The sequence below is a fragment of the Protopterus annectens genome, chromosome 1.part2 (assembly GCF_019279795.1).
Source record: "Protopterus annectens isolate FY-2018-M chromosome 1.part2, PAN1.0, whole genome shotgun sequence".
NCBI classification, from domain to species: Eukaryota; Metazoa; Chordata; order Ceratodontiformes; family Protopteridae; genus Protopterus; species Protopterus annectens.
Genome location: NC_056727.1, coordinates 831,989,319 through 832,007,067, shown reverse-complemented (window position 1 = coordinate 832,007,067; position 17,749 = coordinate 831,989,319). Strand labels below are relative to the sequence as shown.

General features: G+C 43.0%; 1 protein-coding gene across 2 annotated transcripts in view; it reads left to right on the top strand.

The window, feature by feature from the left end:
- The window catches only part of LGALS8 (galectin 8), an 892,437-nt gene that overhangs the window by 705,025 nt on the left and 169,663 nt on the right, over nucleotides 1-17,749 (top strand). The gene's annotated exons all lie outside the window — the stretch shown is intronic.

The following is a 17,749-nucleotide window of genomic DNA, read 5'->3' as shown; positions in this document are numbered from 1 at the left end:
TATCCATATGGTGCTGCAACAGGTGGGTGCGCCCTGGTTTCCCAGTGAACATGCCCCCAAACTCCTGTAGCACTGCTTGGATTTCTCGAATCTGGGTAAGGGCTAAGTGCTGGGACATTGCTAGCCTTTCCACTGAGGTATAATTTCGAGTCTCAATGAGGGGATCAGTCACCAGATCCCCCTCAGACTTCTCCTGCCATCCACTGCAGATACTCAGCACAAGGGCCTCCGTATCATGGTAAGGTTTCATCATGTTAAGATGGTACATTGTTTGCCCCTGCCTCCTGCCTAGCAGTTCTACCATGTAGTTAACATCACTGACCATCCTTACCACCTTGTAGGGTCCCCTTCTAGGCTGCCTGCAGCTTGTTGTGTCTGACAGGAATGAGAACCATTACCTGCTGTCCTACAGCATACTTGTAGCTCGACCATTCCTGTCATAGCAGAGCTTTTTCTGCTGTTGGACTTCTGCCAGGTTCTTGTGGGCCAAACCCATGAGTTCCCTGAGCCTTGTTCTGAGGCTTAGGACATATGCCACAACAGATGCCTTGTGGGATTCACACTCACCCTCCCACTCATCTCAAATCAAATCTAGAAGTCCCCTTACCCTATGCCCATACAGCAACTCAAAAGGGTGAAAAACCTTTGGATTCATGGGGCACTTCTCTGTAAGCAAACAGATGGGGCAAATATTTGTTCCACTCTCTCTTAAACTGATTTGCAAATGCCCGTAGTATCATCTTGAGTGTAGAGTTTAACCTCTCAACAAGACCATTAGTCTGAGCATTGTACGGGGTGGTCTATAGGTGCTTCACCCCACAGTACTTCAACAGACAAGCCAGCAGGTCTGACATGAAACTGGCACCTCTGTCAGTCAGTATTTCTTTTGGGAAACCTACCCTGCTGAAGAATCTATAGCAAAGCATTTGCCACCTTTTCTGCCTCAATGGAAGACGGAACCACCACTTCAGGGTATCTGATGGCATAATCTACTACCACTACGATATACTTTTTCCCTGTGGAACTTGGAGTAATCAGATGCCCCCCAATACCCATAGCTATCCTCTGAAATGGCTCCTCAGTCACAGGCAAGGGCATCAAAGGAGCTTTCACCTAGTCTTCTGCCTTGCCTCCCTTTTGGCACTGCTCACAGGTCCTGCAGTACCCTGTTACATCTCTGGAAATTCCAGGCCAATAACATTTATGCATAATACGTCTCTTTGTATGTTTTATGTCCATATGACCTGCAAAAGGAATATCATGGGCTATGGCTAGAAGTGCCAGACAGTAGGCTCTGGACACTACCAACTGCTGTATTCTTTCACCCTCTAGCCTTCCCTCAGGAGTCCACTCTCTATACAGTGACCCTTTGTCCCAGTATACAGATCCCCCTTCCCTTGAAAATCAGGTGTCTCACTAGCTACCTCCCTCAGGCCTTGTAATGTAGGGTCTGAGAGCTGAGCCTGTCTCAACTCTCTCTTTGTAACCCTTCCCAGCTCCCCTTCTACAGGAAGTCTGGTATCCTCTGACAGCAGTGCCTCATTTGTCAGCCTGGGTACTACTACTCACCTCTGCCCTTGCAGTCACTCTGTCCAAGGGAACATCAGTACCCACAAGCAGCTGTGGCTCACCTTCAGTCTCACTGCTACAGGGTAACTTCCCTGAAGTAATCACCTCACCAGTCCTGGCTGCAAGTGTGCAGTCTGTCTGGGTCTCCCCCAGGCTACCAGACCCACATGCTTGTCTGCAAGCCTGACTGTGTGTAACTGCATGCACACACGGTACTGCAGTGTCAAAATCATTCCCTATCAGGACATCTGCAGGGATGTCCTCAAATACACCTAATTGCTGGCTTCCTTTTCCACCCTCCCAGTCAAGATGAACCCTAGCCAAAAATATTTGGAATGGGGTCCCACCTAAAACTCTGACTGGAGTAGACTGCCCGAGCAAGTAGTGCTTCTCTGTAACCATTGCAGACTTCACAATGGTTAGGTCAAAGGTTGTCTGTCTCTTATCAATGGTTTCTTTCCCATTCACTAAGATGGGATATAATCTCTTGTGGTTGTTTGGTACCTTTCCTGTCTTAAGACAACCCACTGCTGGCATTTTGTCATTCCCACTTACTGGCTCTCCCACCTTTTCTTCCCCACTTTGCCTCTGTGGACATCTATATGCTACATGGCACAACTGGTTGCATTTAAAACATTTAACCCTTGGTCCTGGACATGTACCTGGACTATTGGCTTCCCCTACTACTGGGGGACTCTGTTGGGGCAGTTTGTGCTGCTCACCATGGGTTCTCTTAGACCCCTGAGCAGCACTGGGTGTCCCTTTCCTGTGCAGTGATGTCCTGCTTGCTAGGTATAGGTCTCCCTTCTTTCCCAACTCATCTGCAGTATTGCATTGTCCATCAGCTAATCAGATTCTCATGTCCTCAGGCAAAGTGCTAAGGGCTTTTTCCCCTCACCAAAATGTCTGCCAACTCATAAGAAGTGGTGACCCGACATCCACTCACCCACCGATGAACGTAAGTGCTTAGTTCAGCAATATGTTCACACACATTTTCATCTTCCTTGCGTCTGTGCTCACAAAACTTTTTTTGTAAGCTTCAGATGTTGACTTAAAGCATTCTAACAAAAACACATTTTGACTGTATTATAATTTAAGCAATCAGTATCAGACGGTTTAGAAACTGCAGTTACAGCTTTACCATGAAGTAAGGGGGTCAGGAACAGTACCCAGAACCCTTGGTCAGCATTATACTGTTTACATACCCTCTCAAATGTATGGATGAAATTATCAAAATTATCCTCCTCTGTAAATTATGAAGAAATTTACTAACCTTTTTTGCTTTTGAGGCTCGGTTACTCCCTTCTCCATTACCTCCATCACTCTGGTGACAAGTCAGCATCTCCTTTTCATGTTGCCTCTGTCTCTCATTCTCCTCAGCTTCCAGGCATCGCAGTTTCTCATTTTCCTCAGTCTCTCAGTCTCTGCTGCTTCTATTTGAAACATTTGGCCTCCAGCTCAAGTCTCTCTAACTCCATACGGAATTTTAAGTCCTCTGTGGAAAGGTTGAGCTGTCCATTTTCTGAGAGGTGTACATCTCCAAGATCAGTCTGATTGTCCTCCTGGTTGCTATCCTGTGATATAGCTGTGTCATTTCTGCCTTAGTCAGGTTGGCATACACCAGTCCTTTAGCTTGGCACATCTCCGCCCACCAGCTCCTTGTCACCTTGCCGTAATCCTCTGCTGACATGCTTGCCTGCTCTCCATGACTAATTAAGCTACAAACACCTCCAGTGACCACTGTAAACAAGCTACAGGAATTCAATATCCACACTACTACAAGCCAATTAACCTAACTTGTGGCTATCCCACCCTTTTCAACCAGTTAATATGTGATGTGGACATCCCACCACTGCCAACCAATTAATATGTGATGCCCTTACACTGGCCCAGTAATCAAGGAGCCTCAATCCTCACCACTGGCAACAGCTAGGGGATGTACGCATTGGGAGGGTGAAAAGTACACACACACATTAAAGTACAATTTCCCTTAAGAGCACACAGTGATCACAGTCAGTCTGGGGCTGGTTTTTCCCTCTCTCTCCAGATCCCCAATAAGACTCCACACTGGCACAGGTATAGGGTTAAGATCTCAGCCGAGTGGCCAAGCTAAGACCTCCAGCACCCTCTCTGTCCAACCAGTGCTTTGTGTCCCTGCCCAAGTAGCTGACACACACACACACACACACACACACACACACACACATACACACACACACACACACACACACTTTGAGATTTGATTGTTATACAAACACACACACACCTGGGAAAATGTGGCATAGATTTACTAGCTATGCCCCCTTCTGCCTAGACTATAAGGTAGTTCCATTTTCCACCAGCCAACTCTTTATCAACTACTATAAGGCCCTTACAAAGGCTGTCCAATTCTACCATGTAATGTTACTATTATCCAAATGGTAGTTATGACCAAGAGCAAGGCTATTTAGGAGTGGCCTGTACAGTGTCACCAAATACATATGCAAGTACTCCAAGAGCCAAGAGCTTAAGTATGTCTCACAAATATCAGTCACAAAGATAGGTTTAAATATATATAATAATAATTGATAAAATAAGACAGCACTCGGTACACTCAGACACAGTTACCTCAGAGTTCAAAATAACAGGAAATATTTTAAAACAACATTGCAGGACAGTCTCAAATAAGTGCAGAAGACATCTGAACTAATCTTTACTATATTCCTGTCTATATCTAACAAATAGTCACTATGCCCTAAGAAACTTACTTACAGAGCAAGGCAAATGCAGATGTGATGATGAGTGGATGTTCCCAGGTCAAAGACAAAATACAAAATGCACTATATCTCTCTGAGAGAGTTTTTAAATTAATATCAAACATTACTGCTGGGTTAGCTTTGATGACATCACTTTTTGTCACCTGACTTTAGTTCCCAGGCTAAACAGAAACTTAACACAATTTTAACATCTCTGTGTTAAAAATACACGTCTCTCAGAACTGTGCAGCTGCTAGGAAGTCATAAAGCAGTAAAACACTTTTTACATTTTAAATGTAGTAACTACTTCTCTCCAAGAAAATAGAAAAAACTTCTAGCTCTAGACATCCTGTCTCCTTGCTGATTTGAAACTAACCTTTATAGCAGATCGTAAAGCACTTAATTTAATCTTATTTTCTTGAAGTTTTGTAAGTTAATCTTCTATGTTCCAGCAGGGTATGCTGAGTTTACATTCTTGAAGCTCAGTATGTGACATACAGTTCTGTATAAATCATGTCAGTATTCACAAATGACATAGAATTATTTACAAAATTCCAGATAGCTGGGCTGGCAGTGTCACAATCATCATAGTCACTAATATAAGAACAACAATGACTTCCTATGAGGGCAAATAAACTCCCCTTTTGCAGCAAGCATTATATCAAGTGCCAGTCAGTTTTGTAGCACCACAATTTGCATTTCAGTCATTTCTTGATTAGCCATCCTGATGTGATGCGAAGTATGGTTTACTACCTCCTGAAGAAATTGAGCAAGCATGGTGATTTCAAGCAATGTTGTTTGCACTCCATACACAGAAACAAAGACTGAAAATACTTACTCTGCCCAGTGGATTGCTCACTTATCTCTCAGCCTACCTGCTGGAGGGTCTCCAAAATGTTGAATAGCAGTAATATTGCTCACAAAGCAACATCCTGACCAGTTTGTGGGAAACCAGGAGTAGGCACGGTCACAGAAAATGTAGAAACGATCCTCTGCCATGCCCATGGCATGCCCCCAGTCATAGCTTTTTAAGTGCAAAGAATCTAACACACTTTCATGTCTAGTGTCATTACGTTTGCTGGTTCCCACTGATAAGTCCCATTTCTGGCATATGTGTCTCTACGATTTGTAGTTGAAAGCTGAAGAGAGACAACTTTTGAAAAAGTATTCAAATTATGCTAGGTTAGATTAGCATCACTGAGATCTTTCTTGAATGTTACCTGTGATGCTGGAATTGGAATCATAGGAATTCCTGCCCTAGAATGATTAGATATTTGCGAACACACCCAACAGTTTGTCACATTTAAGTTCACAGCATATTGTCAAAGAACCAATAGGAAACTGTTTTCTGTGGACCAGTTTCCAAAAGGAAACAGCAACAAAAATAGAGCAGAAATACCTGTTGTCACAGGATTCATCATGAATTGCTGTTTGAGTTGATTGTTCCCCTTAGTCCTTCTCTGGGGCAGATGATTTGTCCTTCGCACTTCGATCTTCTTTCTCTTGCAATAGTGAGTCATCTGGGACCCCCACACAGCAGGTCTTCTTACAGTGAGACGAGTGAATCCAGGTTGGTAATCTTGCACAGAGAACAGCAGTCAGGGTTGTTAATAGCAGCTGAAAAGGGCCTTTCCACCTTGTGCTCAAACACTTCTTTCTGTGGAAGGATTTTACATAAACCCAGTCACATGTCTGCAGTTGGTGACAGGGCTGGTCAGGAGATTGTGGAAGAACTTCTCGTACAATTCTATGATATTGCTGTAAAACATTGATAAGACTTTTACAGTAGGTCAATATAACATCATCCATTGGAGTTGATTCTTCATTTGATACTGGAGGAACAGCTGGAAGGGCCGTGGGTCTCCCCATTAATATCTCACAGGGACTCAGTTTTCTTGTGGTATTTAATGTACTTTTCATGCTCATTAACATTAAGGGAAGTGCCTTGGGCCATTTAAGGTTTGTTTCAGCACACATCTTTGAGATATTATTTTTAACCGTCCTGTTAACCGTCTGTACTAATGCAGTTGATTGTGGATGGTTGGGATAGTGAAAACTCAATTTAGTATAAAAAAGCTTATATAGTTCCTTTATCAGGGAATTGTTAAAATGGGTTCCCTGGATGTTCATCGTGTTTCACTGTTGCAGTCATTACAATTGGGTTATCCCACTGGCGGGCTACCCACAGTCGGCCCGAGTTCCAAAGTCTAGGCCCGATGTTGGTTGCTGCCGCCTCCTCCCTGACGTCAGTGCACCAGGGGTATAAAAGATGCAGCCGACGCCATTTTCTTCAGTCTTTCTTGCCACGCGGTGCCCGAAGCAAAAGCAGTTCGCAAGTGCCGGTCGGCCGACTCCTGAGAGTTTCAAATTCGAATTTCAGATCCGAAGTCTTCATTAAAGCTAAGTATCCCATTGGGGAAACTTTTTTCTTGCTCCAGACCGATGTCAGAAAAAGTTAATAATTGTATTTCTTGTGGGAAGCAAATACCTCATAAGGATTTTCATTCTTACTGTATTCCTTGCCTAGGCCCTGACCACGACGTTGCTAGTTGTCGGTTTTGTGGTAGATTTAACCAATGCACTATTAAGCGTCAGTACGATTTTGGATTTCATTACTTTGGCAGAAGATTCAATTATATAATGCCATCGGTCCAGCCGACTACCGGAGTTTATAAAAAGCGCAAAGAAAAAGAAAAGGACAGGCATCCAAGGTCCAAAACCGATGACGAGGCTTCCGCTAGGCCTATCGCTGGGTCCCACGTGGAGCTAACTAGGCCTCTGGAAACTCAAGGTATTGGACACTCGGAAACTATTCCTTCAGATGGGTCTGGAGCCGCTGAGCAGGCATCAGCTTCTGAGGGTGTTTTCAGGCCTAAACAGTTATATGTGAAACCAACGTCAGTTTCAAAGGCAAATAATAAAGCTGCTGTAAAGACAAAGAAACAAGTACAGCATTCTCCTGGACAGGCCACCATGCCTAAAAAAGAGATGCTTAAAATGGCCGAAGACCTAATTACTTTGATCAGGGGTGCCCATCCCCCTCCTGATAAGAGGCCTAGGCAAGAGATTCAGATCAGGTTTCCATTTCCTCTGATTCCTCTTCTGAACAGGAATATTCTCTTCCTCCCTATGAGGATTCTGATGCTGAAGCATCTATCCCTTCAGCCTCTCCTCCTGAGGATTATTCTTTTGGGGAGACCCTGCATACTGTGAGGGAGCATTTCCACTGGGAGAGCCAAGATTACTCAGAATCCAAGAAAAGGCTCAGGGACTTCCTTTTATTACCTCAGCATAGGCCCCTTGCTATCCTTCCTATTTTAGACATTGTAGATGATCTATTTTCAGAGTCCGGCCTGTCTCCTGACTCTTTACCACCAGCTCCTGTTAAGCTAGACAGATACTACAGGGTTCCTGATTCACATAAATTTCTTTATAAAAACCCTGCTGCTGACCCAGAAACTATCTCTCAGGGTCCCAAAGGGGTCAAGGCTTCCACTGCAGAAAACCTTATCCCCTTGGATAGGGATTCAAGGGCCCTGGACAGATGGGGGAAAAAGATTTATACTTTTGCTACCTTGGCTGTAAGAGCTTTAAATTGACAGTTTCATATGCTTAAATATCAGCAATATCTTATGTCACTGCTTAAACAGAAAATGTTGACAAATTCAGAATGTGCAGAAAACAAAGAAATGCAGGATTTATTGCATACAGCTGAACAAGTGGGAAAGCATACTTTGCAATGTGGTTTTGATTCTCTAGAGGCCTCCTGCAGGGCCGCTGTTACAGGTTCTGTCATTAGGAGGCATGCTTGGTTAAAAGAACAACATCTGCCTGATCATGTTAAAGCAAAACTTTTAGATGCTCCATTATAGCATGATGCCTTGTTTGGTGTTAAAGGAGAAGAGGTGTTGAAGAAAATGGAGGACAAAGCTAAGTCTATGCAAACAGTAAAGGATTTCTTGCAGGTACATCCTCCCAGATTTAGCAGGAACTGGCCTACAAAGAATTGGTCCTTTCCAGTGTCAGGCCACAAAGAGGCAGATACAGATGCCCCAGAGGCAGATCACAACCCCAAGGCTCATACAGGCCTAAACAATGGGGTGCTTCTACCTCCAAAAGCGGAGAGGAAAAATCACTGCGATACAGGAAACAGTCTCAATGACTTTCTCCTGCCAGCACCAAGCACTTATCTTCTGGCAGCCCTTTTGGGGGGAAAACTAGCACTTTTTTCACAAAATTGGCGCATGATTACCCAGGACAAATGGGTCTTAAATATCGTATCACAAGGCTATAGGTTCCACTTTTACACCCTGCCAAGGCCAAATGGTATGCCAGACCTGCCACGCAATCAATGGGCAGAGGCACAAAAACAAGTTTCATCCCTCATGAACATGAGAGCCATTCAGCTAGTACCACAGCAAGAGCAGGGACTTGCATTCTACTCAAGGCTATTCTTGGTGCCCAGAAAGGACAAAGTCTGGAGACCAATACTGGACCTGTCTACCCTAAATACATTCCTGGATATTCCAAAATTCAAAATGTTAACTCTGCAGCAGCTTCTGCCCATGCTGGGCAAGAAGGCTTGGCTTGTGACTTTAGACCTAAAAGAGGCATACCCGCATGTCCCAATCAGACAATCATGCAGAAGATACCTCAGATTTATAGCTGGCTCAATGAACTACCAATTCTCTGCACTGCCCTTTGGCTTATCTACTGCATCCAGGGTCTTCACAAAATGTCTGGCACCAGTAATTGCTTTTTGCAGACAAAGAGGAATACAAATATATCCTTACTTGGATGACTGCCTTATTCAAGCAGAGAACAAGGACATTCTACTACAACATCTGGCGTTTGTAAAAAGATTACTAACAGGTCTAAGGTACACAGTAAACGAAAAGAAATCAAAACTCGTAACCTCTCAAGAGATAATATTCCTGAGTGCAAGCTTAAATACAACTGCCCAGATGGCTTATCTCATGCCAACCACAGACAACTGACTACTTATTTCAAAATGTTGGCAACAAAGACCCAGTTATCTGCAAGAAAAATTCTGCAGGCCTTGGGTTTCATGGCATCCTTCATTCTGCTAATTCCATATGCAAGACTGCATATGAGGAAACTTCAATGGTATCTAAAAAGTGTTTGGACTCAACATTGCCACAGCCTGGAAACAATAATTACCCTCATTCCCTGCCTGCAACAGGAGTTTCGATGGTGGGCAAAAACCTGTCACCACAACATGGGACAGCCATTCACCTTACCCACAGCTAGGCAGACATTGACAACAGATGCATCAGATTATGCCTGGGGGACCCACATGGCAAGAAGATGTATTCAGGGCACATGGTCCGCAAGTCAAATGCATCTGCATATCAATCAAAAAGAGATGCTAGCTGTTCAGAATGCCCTGACAGCCTTCAAGGATCTACTTCATCCAGGACAACTACTGATAAAGACGGACAATACTACAGTCATGTGGTACATAAACAAGCAGGGAGGCACACATTCCTACCCCCTCTGCAGGCTAGCCATGAACTTCTGGGACACAGCACTGACTTACCAAGTACATCTGCAAGCACAATTCTTGCCAGGAAGGACAAATACTCTGGCAGACGAACTAAGCAGAAACTTACTAGATCCCCACGAGTGGAAATTGGATCCACAAGTCTTCAGCATTATAACAAGGACCTGGGGATGCCCCGACATAGACCTATTTACCTCCCCATACAACTGCCAACTACAGAGATTCTGCACAAGGACTTATCACAAGCAAGCATGGAAAGTGGATGCTCTATCTTTCAGCTGGAAAAATCTAACAGTATATGCCTTTCATCCTCTGCCTCTCCTCCCCAAGGTACTCCTCAAGGTCAGACAAGAGAAACCAAAAATGATACTAATTGCCCCAGACTGGCCCTGCCAGCACTGGTACCCAATCCTAAAGAGCTTGTCTCAATGCCCAGCTTGGACATTATTTCAAATTCCTCACTTATTGACCCAACAAGATAGTCAGATACTGCACAGCCAACTTAGGACCTTAAACCTGACAGCATGGCAGATAATGTAGACATTCAAGACACACCTCTCTCTAAAGCAGTGATGGATGTTATTTTGGAGGCCAGGAGGCCTAGCACCAGAAAATCTTATGCAGAAAAATGGAAGAGATTATGTGCTCGGAACCAGGCACAAGGTATTGACATGATGGTTCCAAATATTCCTCAGATTTTGCAATACTTAACTGAGATGCCTTTCCTTTTCATCTATTAAAATTCATGCCTCTGCCATTTCAGCTCATTACAATACAGAACCACCTATTTTTTCTCATCTATTACTAAGGTAGTACCTAGAGGGGCCAAAAACATAAGACCTCCAAGGAGAGCACCTATACCTGCATGGGACCTCAACTATGTCTTGAAAAAACTCACACTGCCTCCATTTGAGCCAGCCTCTGCAGCTGATATAAAATTCTTATCCTGGAAAACAGCTCTGCTCCAAGCAATAACCTCCACTAAGCGAGTCTCAGAGTTACAGGCACTCATGGCTGTGGAACCTTTTATCATTTTCCATCCTGACAGGATTTCTCTGAGAACAAACCCTACATTTATGCCTAAGGTAGTGTCCAGTGTGGCCCTTAACCAAACAATTCATTTGCCTACCTTTTATCCAAACCCACAGAATAAGGGTGAGAGAATTCTGCATTCTTTGGACATTCACAGGCAGCTACGCTTCGACTTGGACAAAACCAACTCTTTCAGAAAGACTGAACAACTTCTAGTGGCATATGCTGCAGGATCACAAGGAAAGGCCTATCTCAAAGCAGACTATTTCAAAGTGGATAGGTCACTGCATTCATTTCTGCTATTCACAGCATGGCAAATCAGTGCCTAAGGGCATTAGGCCACATTCAACCAGAGGAGCATCCACTTCAGCAACCTTTCTCAGAGGAGTACCAACCAAAGACATCTTAGAGGCTGCAACTTGGAGTTCAGTGCATACTTTTACAAAGCACGATCACTTACCTCTCTACTCTAAATCCAGGGCAGGCTTTGCCACTGCAGTTCTGCAGGGAATGATAGCCTCTCCTAATCCTATTTAGCACCAGCCTCCCAACCTTAGCTTTGGGATTCAACCCAATTGTAATGACTGCAACAGTGAAACATGATGAACATAGTACAGTTGTGTACCTACCATAAATGTAGATGTTCGAGTGTATTCACTGTTGCAGTTGAGGTTACCCTCCCACCATCCCCCTTTTTCTATGCTGGGACTTATCTGTACTTCTCTGTTCTATACAACCTATGTGGTGTATTTGCTTGTAGATGAAGGAAAAGTTGTTTTTTATGCATACATGCTTATTGGCATAATTTAGCCTACCATTTTAGGGGCACCTGACATCTGGGGCAAGAAAAACTGAAGAAAATGGCGTCGGCTGCATCTTTTATACCCCTGGCGCACTGACGTCAGGGAGGAGGCGACAGCAACCGACACTGGACCTAGACTTTGGAACTCGGGCCGACTGCGGGTAGCCTGCCAGCAGATAACCCAATTGTAATGACTGCAACAGTGAATACACTCGAACATCTACATTTATGGTAGGTACACAACTGTACTTTACTGTTAATAATACAAGGTACACCAAACCTTGGAATAAAATCATACATAAGCTTTTTTTACAGCAGTGGTTGCATCGGCTCTATGACATGGGTAAACTTCCACCCATGCAGAAAACATACACACCACCACCAGGATATGTTGTAAAGTACATACTTTTGGCAACTGGACAAAGTCCAGCTGCACATTAACAAAAGACCCCCAAGGTGGTGGTAAGCATGCAGCCTTAAAGCCTGCATTTTGCTAACATTATACTTTAAACATGTTGCACAGTTATGAACATACTGAAGTATCAGAGGAGAAACGAGGAGCATACCAACTTAGGTAATTTGATTAAACAAAGCTGTCTTATCTGCATGGGCCAGTAAATGATATGCCCTTACCAGGTAAGGTAACAAGGCGGCAGGTGCCACCAGTCAGCCATCCGGATGTTGCCATATGCCATCAGTGGATTTGTTGCATCCATCCTTAAACATTTCTGAACTTCTCGTTGTGATACTTCAGCTTGGAAAACTAACACTTGCTTAAAGTGAAATATATCATCACTGTCAGAGTTTTGCAATAATATCACATGAAATTTTGCACAATATTCTACAACATGTTTAGCAAATTTTTAATTTTCGTACCTAATAAAGTTAATAAATCTCTCAGCTTCCAGAGTTGTCCAAAATCATGTACTACTCCAGAGGCATAATGACTGTCCGTATAAATGTTGACAACTTTGTCCTTGGCAAATTCACAAGCCCTTTGCAGAGCCACTAATTCAGCTATTTGGGCAGAATGAACACCCTCTAATCTTTGTTGAAGCAATATTTAATTTTCAGTACAAACAGCTGTCCCCGTTATTAAATGTCCCTTTCAATTTCTTCCACAGGAACCATCCGCAAGTGGGTTCAATTCAGCATCGTGTTTAGGAGTGTCCTTTAAGTAATTTCTAGGAGAAAGCAGATAGTCTCTCTCTCTCTTTCTTTCACACACACACACACACACACACACACACACACACACACACACACACACACAATCATGCTCTTTACCATCTTCAATAGTAAGTGGTAAAGATGCAGGATTTAGGACAGAACAGCTTACTAGAGAAATAGATGGATCAGAAAGTAAGGTGTGCTCATATTTGGATAGATGTGCAGTCGACAGTGGTTGAATTTCCATGCTATGTAAGAGAGTTTATACAGAATGGGGGATAACTACTGTAAGATTATGCCTGAACACCAGTGATTGTGCTAGATTGACTAGAGTGGAGGCAGCAGCAGCTGCCCTTAGGCATGGTGGGACTCCCTTTGAAACAGAATCAAGTGCTGTATTATAATAAGCTACTGGACAATAGTTGTCCCCATGTTTTTGTGCAAGCACTTCCTGAACAAATCTGTTTCTATCATGACAATATAAAATGAAAGTCTTTCCATAATCTGGTAACCCTAAAGCTGGGACAGGCGCTAAAGCTTGTTTTATTCTTAATTGAATTTTCCTCTTCACTATCCCAAGGGAGGGGATCTGGCATATCTTGTTTTAAAATATTTGTCAAAGGTTTAGCAATTTCTGCATTGTTAGAAATATACTGTCTGCAATTCCCTGTCATACCTAAGAAAGATCTAAGCTGACACTGAGTAGTTGGATGTTGTGCCTTAGCTATTGCTCTAATACAAGATAGTAACACCTGTCTACCACCCTGAGATATCAAATGACCAAGGTAACGCACCTAAGGTGACCAGAGCTGTAATTTTTCTCTCGATACCTTGTGTCCTTTACCCGTAAAAACAGTCAGAAGATGTAGGATATCCTGCTGACACTGCTGAAAAGGTCAGATACTATTAGTAAATCATCTACATATTGTACTAACACAGACCCACCTGGAACTGGCACGTCTTCTAAATCCTTTTTTAGATATGAAAAAATAATGAAGGAGATTCAGTGTATCCTTGTGGTAACTGTATCCGTGTATACTGCTGTCCCTGATAAGTAAAGGCAATCAAAAACTGACTTTCAGGGTGGATAGGTATAGAAAAGAATGCTGAACAGAGATCTTTTACATAAAAATATTTTGCTGTAGGTGGTATGCAACTAAGTTTTTCAAAATTCCTGGTTAGGAGTGACCACTTCGCTCTTTTTTTTTTATTTCCTGAGCCGGTTACGTGGTAGTGCTGTCTCACTCACCTCCTGCACTCCACTCCTGAAGGTCCCTCCCAGCCCCTTAAGGACTTCCTCATGCAAAACCTCTGTCGTTTTCCTGGACATTCCTGCCTGCTAGCCTAGGCCACACAAGAAAAGAACTTCAGTGAGGAATCCCATAACTAATTTCCAGTGAATGTATATAGCCTTACACTAGACTCAGTTACCTAAGACTGCTTATTTGTTAGTCTGCCCTACTGTGTGTGTGAATCAGCAGCTTAGCGCAGACCGCTAAACCCCCACTCCCACCTGTATTTTTTGATTTCTAGTCTCAGAACACTTCTAGTATAATCTATGAGACTTGCCCATTTATTTTTTCCCTGCCTGCTATTCTTCCTTTCTCCTCTAGGTGGCAGCACCCATCAGCCTAAAGCTTGCATAATATTAAATCCCTTCATGTCCAACATTATCTCTACTTGCTTGTAAACTAACACAGTTTTCCCAAATCCCACTCTCTAAAACCTGATAATAACCACCCCCTCCCTACATTAAACAAACTAAGGAACTAAGCTCCTCTATAGTTTCCTCACAGTCTTCCACTAAATAACCTACTTACCTCTACTTTGAACAGCAGTGGCTGATACTTTTTCAGCTGCTCTCCCTCTACTTGGATTCTCCCCTCCCACCCACTTCTCTCTTCTCAAATCCCATCTCCCCCCTCAGTTGTTATCCCTTCCCCCCTCAGCAAACCACCTCCCCTGAGTTTACTTCTAGACGCCACAAACCATTGGCGCCATTTTCAAAATTCCTGGTTAGGAGTGACCACTTTGCTCTTTTTTTTTTTTTCTGAGCTGGTTACGTGGTAGTGCTGCCTCACTCACCTCCCGGAAGGTTTCTGAACATAGAAACAGTGTATAATATTTGCTGCTGGAACAGTTCTTTGTATTAATTGCTATTACTGCTAAACTCATGATGCTGTACATGTATTAAAATGATTTTGCGTCAATCTTGTACTCTGACAAACGGATGTTCTTTGGTTCGCATAACCTTGCTACAGCTCTGGGCTCTTAATACCTCTTTAGCTCCTTAACAGCGACTGTATTTTTTTTCCATCCAGCTGCTAAGTGCCTCATGGGGTCAATCTGTTTTGTGAGTGCTGAAGGTTTCTCATATCTCTGCGCATAATGCAGATTCATCACTCGCCTCACTAAAAACGCCTTCCAATAGGCATTGTCTGAAACTATGCCATAACCTGCTTTTATATATTTTTTTCTTTTCAATTACTACTAAGAACGCCACCTCACAGGCGTTGATAGAAATTGAACCTAAGCCTAACTTTTATTTTTACTAAGAACGCCATCCAGTAGGTGCTAATAGAAACTAAACAAATCCCTGCTTTCATGTATTCCATGGGGTCAGTCTTTTCGATGAGTGCTGAGTGAGGTTTACATCCCTGCGCTTACAGTTTCCACACTCGACTTACTAAAAAATGCCAACTAACAGGCATTGATAGAAACGAAACCAGTGCCTGCTTTCCTTTTACCATGGGTCAGTCTTTTTGGTGAGTGGTTGAGCGATTATTTACATCTCTGCACTTAACGCAGTTTCAACACTCGACTTGCTCAGAAAGCAAATCAGTGGGCGTTAATTGACATAAAACAAGAGCCTGCTTTCTTTCTCTCATATATTGAGCCACAACAGGATACTGTGTTTTTGCACTAGATTCTTGAATGAACATTAAACGGTGGCTAGTGTAAGAACGCCAACCGAAGGGCGTTGTATACCTGCCTGGTACTTTTGTGTTAATTTCTATATGGTTTCAGCACCATATGAACCTTATCTTTAGCGGTAACACTTACCAGATATTGTGCTGATCTTAATTGCGATACCTGAAAGCTGTATTTAGGCTCATCTTGATTACATCCATATTTCCTGATATTTGAAAGCTGTGCTCTTTGGCTCTACTTGATTAAATTGATACATTTTTTTATATAGTGCCTAGCCATTTTGTAAACAGTTTATAGTTATATGCTACGTATTTTTATATGTATTGTCTGCCTGAATTGCTGATGTTCATATATCTAGTTCATGATAAATCTTTTAAATAGTGCCCAGACATTTTTAGGCAGTTTATAGTTGTATACTACGTATTTTTACATGCTTTGTCTGCCTGAATTTGATGTACAATTGCAATCTCTCATCCCCCTACTCAGCATTTGAGATGGGCTACTGCATTTGACTTGGGCTTGTATGATTTGATAGTAGTAACTTAATGACTTGGAAAACTGCATCACTTCTTGCCTATTCCTGCATCCTCCTATTGCTGTACCTTGCTTTTTTCTCCATTCTTCCTCTTACTCCAACTCTCCCTCAATATATATACCCTTCTTCTAGATCTACCCCAACATCTTTCTACTTCCTACTTGATACTTACATAAACTCCTCTTTTGACTATTGCTTACTTACCCCCTCTATCCCCTTCCTCTCTACCTGTTTCTCTTACCTTTAAACACCTAATCTTGTATGTTTTTCCTCTTTTTTTCACAGTACTCCACTCCTGAAGGTCCCTCCCAGCCTCTTGATTATAAGGACTTCCTCCTGCAAAACCTCTGTCGTTTTCCTGGACATTCCTGCCTGCTAGCTTGGGCCACACAAGAAAAGAACTTCAATGAGGAATCCCATAACTAATTTCCAGTGAATGTATGTAGCCTTACACTAGACTCAGTTACCTAAGACTACTTATTTGTTAGCCTGCCCTTCTGTGTGTGTGAATCAGCAGCCTAGCGCAGACCGCTAAACCCCCTTTCCCACCTGTATTTTTTTATTTTTAGTCTCAGAACACTTCTAGTATAATCTATAAGAGACTTGCCCATTTATTTTTTTCCCTGCGTGCTATCCTTACTTTCTTCTCTAGGTGGCAGCACCCATCAGCCTAAAGCTTGTGTAATATTAAATCCCTTATTTCCAACATTATCTCTAGTTGCTTGTAAACTAACACAGTTTTCCCAAATCCCACTCCACACTGTCTAAAACCTGATAACCACCCCCTCCCTACATTAAACAAACTAAGGAACTAAACTCCCCTATATTTTCCTCACAGTCTTCCACTAAATAACCTACTAACCTCTACTTTGAACAGCAGTGGCTGATTTCAGCCGGTCTCTCTCTCACCCTGCTGCTCTAACCCGCTCCCCTACCCCACCCCCAAATTCCACCCACCCCCACTACTCCTACATTTATTCTCCTCCTAAAATCCCGCCCTCTCCACCAACCAATCCTCAAACACCTTTCCTCCACCCCTTCCTCCAACCTACCTGACTCTCACGACCATAACCCCCTCCTACCTAAATCTCATTACCCACCTCTCTGTCATTTCTGACTGACTCCAACTACCATGCTCTCTGTTCCTCCTAGAATCCTTATTTCTACATCTATCCTCATCCTTCTTCTACTACCTCTTTACCATGCCACCTCCTATACCGACTTCCCTTTACACCCACCACCTCTTCCTCCCCACCCCCTCACAGCCCACTTCCACAACATCTCTGCCTCTTTAGTTCCCTCCCACTCTATCCTTCTTTTAAAAGTAAAACTTTTCCAAAGCACTACTAAATACTACAAACCTAAACCTAGTCTCTACCAGCCACTTCTATCTAAGTTCAAATCAAATAAACTTATTCCCCTTCTCACTTACCTATGCCTAGCTGGCGACA